Source organism: Equus przewalskii, chromosome 28, assembly GCF_037783145.1.
Source record: "Equus przewalskii isolate Varuska chromosome 28, EquPr2, whole genome shotgun sequence".
Classification (NCBI taxonomy): Eukaryota; Metazoa; Chordata; class Mammalia; order Perissodactyla; family Equidae; genus Equus; species Equus przewalskii.
The window spans coordinates 23,073,371-23,083,277 of NC_091858.1; positions in this window are offsets into that span (position 1 = coordinate 23,073,371).

A 9,907-nucleotide genomic window follows, 5' to 3' on the forward strand; every position below is an offset into this window, starting at 1 on the left:
AGGCTTGATAAGCCTTTGTGCATTGGGACTTACCGTCTTCCTTTCAGAACCCAGTCACTGTGTGGTGAGAAGCCCCACCTAGCCTTGTGCAAAGGCCACATGCAAGAGAACTGAGGCTCTGGTCTACAGCTCCAACTGAGATCACAGACGACAGCCAGCATCAACTTGCTATCCATATGAGTAAACCATGCTGGGAGTGGATTTTCCAATCCCAGTTGAGTCATCCCAGTCGATGCCACATGGAGCAGAGACAAGGTGTCCCCAACAAGTCCTGCCAAAATTCTAGAAGAGTAAACAAATAAATGATTGTTGTTGTTTTAAACCAAAAAAAAAAAATGTGGCATGATGTGTTATGCATCAATAGATAAATGAAATACATTCCCTCCACTATCCTACACATCTATCTATTATGCCTTATGACTCCTTGTACATATTAGATTTTTCATAATGTCAGTTGAACTAATGAGTGGCTTTTGGAAAATAATTTTTATTGATTATCTCATCATGCAGTAATCAATTTAGGCTTAATACTAGTTAACATCCAGGTATTAATAGTCCTCAGTTCTTGCTAATTTCTAAATACATCACAGGTCCGTTTCTCTCCACTGTATATTTCTTAATTACACATAAGTTATTAACTACTATGGTGGTAGGTGCTACAGTGAAAAAGTTCATTTCCCCCTTTTTAAGAGAATTAAGTCAAAACTGTGCTATTTGTCCATAAATGTACAATAACAAGTCCAGTATTCACTGGTATTTCGTGGTATGATAGATCAGCCAGTGTCAAAATAAGGAAGCTGCATTATTGCCAGGAGAGCAGAGATTTACTGAATTCTAGAAGCCAAAATCCCTCAAATTTATCAAATTTATACTAGTTTTACTAAAAGTTATAAATGTTACAGTTTCCTCCTTCAACCTGAGGGAGTACTTTTTTATGAGAATTGAATAAGATAATATATGCAAAGAGTCTGAAAGAATGGCTTGAGAAAACAGCAAGTTACAGAGACTGGAAGTGATAAGCAGATAATTGGTAATTTACTATTTACATATTTATTAAACTAAAGATCCTCTGTCCCTTTCTGCCTGCTCCTAATAATAATTCTTAATAAACTAGTCACTGTTTAAAGAACAATTACGACCATCTAGGCAAAGAATTCTTTGATGGTTGAGGATAGCGTAGAATCAGCAGGAAGCGTAGTCACGTCACTGGAAGACTCATACAGGAAGGATGGATTATGAGTTTCATTATCATCATCATCAACATCTATAATGCTAAGCTATGGAAGGCTATACAAGAGAGTTTTTACAATCTGCCATATAAATTAATTTAGACATGAAGATTGCATCATTGCAACTTCTGAAAACATATATAGGTGTTGAAATTTGGGGGCAAACAGTAGACTATGTGAAAAAGCAGGTTAGTGTTAGACAGCACAATAATTACACTGTTGCCAAAACTATGAGTTGCAAATAAAGAGAGAAATAATTACTGAGGAATGGTTAAACTTGGACCAGCACTGAATATCCAATTGTCAGGGAGCCATTGGGTATTTAAAAGAATCAATATCGTGCACAGGTTTAATTTAGAATGGCTCTTAAGAATTTCCGAAATAAACCTTTATTGATAGAAACAAGGAGATTGGACTAACCGATCTCCCCTATGTTAGCAGGAAGTCAAAGTAAGGCTATACTTTTTCATTAAAAGTTCTCACGGGTTTGTAATCTGATGAATATATTATGGACCTGGATAAATAGTTAAATTTACCTCAGAGCATTAGATAGTCATTTTTCTTAAGTTTTTGTTAAGATTATGATAGTTTACAACCTTGCGAAATTTCAGTTGTACATTACTGTTAGTCATGTTGTGGGTACACCACTTCACCCTTTGTGCCCTCCCCCCATCCCCCCTTTCCCCTGGTAACCACCAATCAGTTATCTTTGTCTATATGTTTAACTTCCACCTATGAGTGGAGTCATACAGAGTTCGTCTTTCTCTATCTGGCTTATTTCACTTAACATAATACCCTCGAGGTCCATCCATGTTGTTGTGAATGGGGCGATTTTATCCTTTTTTATGGCTGAGTAGTATTCCATTGTATATAGATACCATATCTTCTTTATCCAATCATCAGTTGATGGGTATTTAGGTTGCTTCCATGTCTTGGCTATTGTAAATAATGCTGCAATGAACATAGGGGTGCATGGGACTTTTGGAATTGCTGATTTCAAGTTCTTTGGATAGATACCCAGTAGTGGGATGGCTGGGTCATATAGTATTTCTATTTTTAATTTTTTGAGAAATCTCCATACTGTTTTCCACAGTGGCTGCACCAGTTTGCATTCCCACCAACAGTGTATAAGGGTTCCTTTTTCTCCACAACCTCTCCAACATTTGTCACTTTTCGTTTTGGTTATTTTTGCCATTCTAACAGGTGTAAGGTGATATCTTAGTGTAGTTTTGATTTGCATTTCCCTGATGATTAGTGATGATGAGCATCTTTTCATGTGTCTGTTGACCATTTGTATATCTTCTTTGGAGAAATGTCTGTTCATGTCCCCTGCCCATTTTTTGATCGGGTTGTTTGATTTTTTGTTGTTGAACTGTGTGAGTTCTTTATATATTATGGAGATTAACCCTTTGTCAGATATATAACTTGTAAATGTTTTTTCCCAACTAGTGGGTTGTTTTTTCATTTCAATCCTGTTTTCCCTTGACTTGAAGAAGCTCTTTAGTCTGATGAAGTGACATTTGTTTATTCTTTGTATTGTTTCCCTCATCTGAAGAGTTATGATGTCTGAAAAGATCCTTTTAATACTGATGTCAAAGAGTGTACTGCCTATATTCTCTTCTAGAAGACTTATTGTTTCAGGTCTAATCTTTAGGTCTTTGATCCATTTTGAGCTTATTTTTGTGAATGGTGAAAAATAATGGTCAATTTTCATTCTTTTACATGTGGCTGTCCAGTTTTCCCAGCACCATTTGTTGAAGAGACTTTCTTTTCTCCATTGTAGGCCCTCAGCTCCTTTGTCGAAGATTAGCTGTCCATAGATGTGTGGTTTTATTTCTGGGCTTTCAATTCTGTTCCATTGATCTGTGCACCTGTTTTTGTACCAGTACCATGCTGTTTTGATTACTGTAGCTTTGTAGTATGTTTTGAAGTCAGGGATTGTGATGCCTGCAGCTTTGCTCTTCTTTCTCAGGATTGCTTTACTAATTCGGGGTCTTTTGTTTTAGGATTCTTTGTTCAATTTCTGTAAAGAATGTCCTTGGGATTCTGATTGGGATAGCGTTGAATCTGTAGATTGCTTTAGGTAGTATGGACATTTTAACTATGTTTATTCTTCCAATCCATGTGCATGGAATGTCTTTCCATCTCTTTATGTCGTCATCAATTTCTTTCAGGAAAGTCTTGTAGTTTTCGTTGTATAGGTCTTTCACTTCCTTGGTTAAATTTACCCCAAGGTATTTTATTCTTTTTGTTACGATTGTGAATGGGATTGAGTTCTTGAGTTCTTTTTCTGTTAGTTTGTTATTAGAGTATAGAAATGCTACTGATTTATGTATGCTGATTTTATACCCTGCAACTTTGCTGTAGCTGTTGATTATTTCTAAGTTTTCCAATGGATTCTTTGGGGTTCTCTATATATAAGATCGTGTTGTCTGCAAACAGCGAGAGTTTCACTTTTTCATTGCCTATTTGGATTCCTTTTATTTCTTTTTCCTGACAAATTGCTAGATAGACAGTCATTTTGAACTGTGTTCACTGGTCTCCTTTCATCGTCACCATTCAGAAAATACATGGTCATGCTCTATAGCTTCTGAAATTCTGAAGGCATTTCTTTTCTTTTGTACTCTTTTTCTGAAGTAAAGATACAGTTCCTCTTACCAGTGTCATTTCCATTTCTGCTCATTGAGCTTCAGCTGGTTTAAATTAAGCTCAACCAGACCTAACTCAGCAAGAACTTTAATAAGAGAGGAATTAACACTATGTCCTTCCTGCTACTTTCACTTACATCTACTGAGCAGGATTGAACTTGAACATTCCCTCTGAAGAAGAAACTAACATTGGACACACAGAGCTTCTGTTTTAACCTGAACTTTTATTTATTTATTTATTTGTTTGTTTGTTTGTAATTTTTCAACGTTGTTGAAAAGTCGTGATATCTTCCTATCTCTTGTAAATCTGTGATGTGGATTAGTGTGAATGTGGTCTCACTCTCCTTTATTGACAGTCTCATGATATGGCTAAGAGCTCTTCAAACTCTATGCTTTGACTTGATATTCATTTATTAATATAAAAATAAAATTCTAGACCCAACTTCACTATTATCTTATAATTTAAGTATCCTAATTAAATTTGAATAAACTGATGTCTACTGGGCATGCAAGGAATGGAGTCATAAATGTCAGACAAAATCATTAAATAACCACATTTAACATAGGGAAGTTCAAGTATCAAAAGTAACTAATGATTTACCATAATTAGATTAAACTGGTCACTGCTGAGAGTTAATGCTCATGCAGATTGATCTCCATCTTATAATGCAAATTTCAAATCAACAGGTGACAATAGAGAGCCCAGAATTGGAAGGGTTACGCAGTTTCTTTTGACCACACTTCTTGCTTTCCACCTAAGAGGAAGCTTTATCTGTATCTGAGATGATTTATAATAACAATATGAGAACTGATCCTTAAAAACTGAGAAGTAAAAGTGGAAGCAAGGTAAGGAGGGGAAAGTTTATTATGATAAAAATTTGGAGACAAAATACATAAACCTAATAAATTCAGAAAGCTCCAACACAGAGTTTACAGCCCGTATAAAATGCCAGTCTTATTCTTTATTTAATCTAGAAATAAGCCTATATAAGAGTTAAATGTACACTTTAACATCATCAAAAGATATGATAACGTTTCTTTTTGTTTAAATTACCTGTGAGTATATAGTGGCCTGGAATGTGAGAGCCCAATAAGGGAAGTGAGTGAATGGTGGACTTAATCAGCTCCTCAAGAAGGAGAGCTGACTGACCCTTAGCCAGAGCCTCAAAACTGGGTCAAGAGAGCATTTTTTTAAAAAGATTGTGTTATAGTTGACACCTTGATGTCTTAACATCAGTTTTGAGCTTGATTTTTTAGGATACTTGAGTTTTCTGAATAATAGAGAAAACTTCCAGATATAGGGTGTTAATTTCCCTAAACAACTTAGAAGACAATTTTTCCATGAGGGTGAAAACGAGAGAAAGAAATAGAAGGACTTTGTAGTCTGGCCCATAACCAAGTTCCTCCTTCATATGGTATCAACCAAGAAAACAGATCTAAAATTTCTGAGGTCCCTAACAAGATCTTGGTGGGATTGTAAAGTGTGTTAAGAGTGTGAGTTTTATTTTTTGTGACAATAATTTCCTGGTGTATTTCTTGGTTAAAGATGGCACAGTTACATTGTTGGAGGGTATAAATTAGTCACTTAGGTATATGTAAAGCTCAATGGTATTTGTTTGTAACCAAAGAGAAGAGTAATTGTGGTGGTCAAGGTCACAGTGCAGAGTGGAAGGTGGTGGTGGAAAGCTGGAGAGGTGGCGTAAGAGGAGGCACTGGAAAATGGGAGATGCTTCCCCAGGGGATTGAGGGGTGGACTAATACTTTCAATAATTTTTAGAATGGCACAAATTTTTAGAATGGTAGTAACCTCTTTAAGATTTCCGTTTAGGCACAGGAGTGCCGGGGTTTTGGCAGAAAGCAAGGTGTATACCAGAATCGTGGGCTAAGCAGACAGTGAGCCCAGGAATTGTAATAGAATCCCTAATTTCAAGGGAAGAAAAGCAATAAATGTCCTGTGTCCAATCTGTCAGCACTTTAGAGAGGCAGTCCATGGCAATGGTCTGAGAGTCTGGGATGAATTACCTCTGACAGGGAGCAATGCTATCTTTAGCAGCTCCCCAGCCAGGGCTACATTGTCTGAGATGTGAAACTGGGGTATCCTTCCCAAGTAGATACCCACTCAGGTTGGTGTGATGTCTTGTTTTTGTGGCCATGTGGTATTATAACAAAAGCTGAGCTTCTTGTAGAATTTGAAGTCAATGTTGGGCTTGGGAGCTTGTAAATATCTTTTAAGTCAAGGGACTTTGAGGATGCACAGCTGGCAAAACTCATGCCAGCATCGGCGATACTCTTATAATGGCACCACAGCTTCAGAACCCAGTTGGCATGATTAATGCCCTAAATAAGGCTGGCTGAATCTAAAAGCTCCAAACAACCTAAGGCTTTGCCCAGATGGATGATGAAAGAGGTTTTACTGCAAATAGGATTTAAATCCTATGGCCTAACTTGGGTGCGTGTGGTTAACAGAGGGTCAAGTTGTCAGCCAACTAAAATATCTGTGGTTGATCTTGGAGCTTTGGCATTATCCTGTTCATAGTTTCTCAAATTTAGCCAATGTCCATGGGCCCTTTGCCTCAGTTGTCAGTTTGTTTGGTGATGGGCAAGCTAGTGGAGTCTTTGGGCTACAGGGCTGGCATGAACTAAACTGAATGGCGTGTGGGCCTCAGAATTTGCCATGTCTGGTTGAAACAATGGCTTACATGGAAGGTTTAGGCCTCCAGATCACAAACTAATGAAAACTCCGAGACCAATAGTAACAAGACTAATAGCCCACTGAAGGGTGTGTGGCTACCCCTGACAGTCCCTTGTTGCCTGAAGTTGATTTTCGCCTCGCATGTGTTATTACCAAAAATGGGTTTTCTAGTTTTATGATTATAGGATACGATGTTGATTCCATTATTATCTCCAAATGTGATTTCCATTTACTAAGTGGAGTTTCCTATCTCCCTTCTTGGTAGTCCACGCTGTTGTGGGAATGGCCGTGGAAAACTAATTTTAATTTCCTAAAGAAGATCAGAGGGAGAGCCAGATTCATCATCTACCTCTTATAACCTGAATATAGAGGAAGGTTTATGGGTGGAAGTTTAGGCTCAAATCGGTCTCATAGCAGATGGGCACGTGTCTAGCCCACAGGGCAATCTATAGTCTAATGGATCCCAGGAGAGTATGCAGCCCTGATCTGGCCTCAGCCCAAATGGGATGGGAGCAGGATAGAAAATCTATAAAGACAGGGTGAGACATTATTAAAGGGCCTCACATATACGTCTTTATACATGAAGGAGAGACACATCTCCCTTTAAATATAGGAAAAGTTTATGGGAAGGTTTTGTAAAGTTGGTGTGAAGTGTGAGTCAGCCAAGGGGCCTTGAATTAAGAGAGATTAAGGCCTAGGGAAAGACAGAGATCCATCTAATTGTTGATTTGTCATTTTGTAACATAAGTAAGGGTTCTTTGAGGAGTCCATTGATCCTCTCTACTAAACCTGTTAGGAGGGACCTATTAGGAGGCTGAAAGTTCTATAGGATGCCTTTTCCAGGAGCCCAACAGTTTATCTTAACAAGTGAAATGTGTACCTTGGTCACTATCAGTAATGTCTGGAACACCCAAGGGATGAGGAGTCTCCTTGTGAGGCCTTGTTTTGTGACCTTTGCATATGTAGAGATGTCTGACTTTGATTTATATTTTGGGCATCTACGAGACAAGGGATTCCAAGAGTTCTTTATCCTGAAAGATAGAACTTAAGCAATAGCCCAAGAGTTTGTAAAAATGTGCAGAGAGGGCCACTTGCTGATTAGGGCATCCAGTGCTAAGAGGACTTCCTAAAATTTGGCCAGTTGTGCTGATCCTTGAGCCCTCTCTTTTACTGGGGACACCCTAGTTAAGGGATATAAAGCAGCAGCATTCCACTGAGCTCCATCACATGTGACGGTGGCAATTCCATCTCTACAGTCTACAGACTCTCATTGCTATTTACTTAGTTAATCCCAAGGGGCTCTGCAAATACCCAAGAGGCCTGGGAGAAGGGTGACCTCCTCTAGCACCATGGCATCTGGCAAGGGACCGAGGAGAGGGGAGACCACTCCCTCCTGCAGGTGGAATATGCAGAGGGCCCAGGTTTAGCTCCACCCTGTATTAAGGAGGCCTCAGTAGCCATGCTGATCTTGTGGGGTGCTGCTTCCGTGACCCAAGGCATAATGTGCAGGTGGGTATGGAGGGTCATAGGCTCAGAGTCTGTGAGAGCCTCTATTTACAGGGGAACACCCAGTATGTGGTCAACAATTTTTGCTCTAACGATGTATAGCATGGGGCCAAGAAGGGAAGTTTCTTGCATTAGAAATCCAGGGACAATTCATGGTCATTACATGTGATCCAGAGACTCCAAGAAGCATGAGAGGAGGTTGCTAAAGCCTCTGGAAGTACTGAAGCTACTTCTCTGAGGGTACTAACAGGCGTGCTTGTTGATTTTAATTCGGACAAATTCTAGAGACTTTTGTTGGAGGGGGTCAGTTTAAGGTGGCTCATTTGTAGGGAGCAGCATCAGTGAGATGAAGTAAAGTCTGTAAATAAGGAACATGGTGAATTTTTATTCTAGAACCCAAAATTGGCTAAAAGATGTTGGACTTGTATGCCCTTAACAGTGTGTCAAATGACTCTCTTCTGAGGAGGATGTCTCAGTGTAATGTCATAGATGTGCTCCTGGAGAAAGACGGATGCAAGTAAGATCCTGTCTGCAAAGATGATACGTGATGGAAAATCTGCCAAGGATAGTTTTGGTTAGCCAGGAAAAGGTGCATTGTGTCCTTCAAGAGCTGAAGGCAAACTGCAGCTGAGAGACTGTTGACATAGGCACTGAGTAGAACACATTAGCCAAATCTGTAATAGCAAATGTTCACTGGTTGCTAACTGGATGGAGTTAGTCATCTTAATGATATTGCATATCGGGTATGGGGGACTTAACAGATTGCGACCACAGCATTAGGTTGCGGTAACCCACCGTGAGGGGCCATTTATTCTTTCCAGGTTTAAGAAAAGAAAAAATTGGGTAGTCAAATGGAGAAGTGGTGGGGACAATCACTCATTCACTAAGTAGGTCTTATACAATAAATCTCAATCCTTGAAGGTCCTTTTTTAACTTACATTGAACCACAATAACTATTTTGACTAGCGATTCGTGGAGTCCCATTTCGTCAAGCTGAGTTGTAAGCGTGAAAGACTTAATTTCATTTCAATGCATTACCTGTTGTGCAGAGTGTCAGTGTCGACCGTGGAATATTTTAGGGCAATGGGCACTCTAACCATGAGAAATTTAGGCAAGGCTATAGTTAAAGGGCGGCATAACTATTTTTTCTCCATTTTGTATTTAGTTATTTTCCTGAGATTATAGAAGGGATTATGCTTAAGTTTAGTAGGATTCCCAGACGTAGCCAATAATTGTAATTTGAGCCCCAATACTGATTAAGTCCATGGAGCTCTGTTAACCAGTGTATTTTAGCAAATATTTGATTTAGAACTATGCTGTAGAGGCACAAAAGCCAGCCACCACACTTTAATCTTTTTGTCATACACATTTTCAAGGTAAATTTTGTATTTCCAACCAAGTCAAATTATGAACCTTTGTTTTAATTTAAATATATATGTATTTATATAATATATAAAATTTTTGTAATATATATAATTTTTAAAGTTCTTCTCCCTGTCTTCCTGTATTCTTATGAGGTAGGGGGTCAGCAGGGGTGGTGGTGGTGCTTCTAGCTGCCTAAAGCCCCAGTTTTTAGTTTCTGTCTCTGTCTGATAGCTCTTTGGGGCACCTTCTAAATGGATTCAGGAAAAGTCGGGGAAGGTCCATGACCTACCTCGTAGGCAGCTGTCTCCCCTTCCCAGGCTTCCCAGTCCAGCTCCCAGGGAGCAGTTAAATAACCCAGGTTGGTGTTCTGGAGTGGGGAGGAGAGTGCAGGGAAGAGGCATTGGTTTCCTCGTCCCAGAGGCCCCCTTTGGATTAAACGCTGCGCTACTGGTCTCCAAGGATGCCTC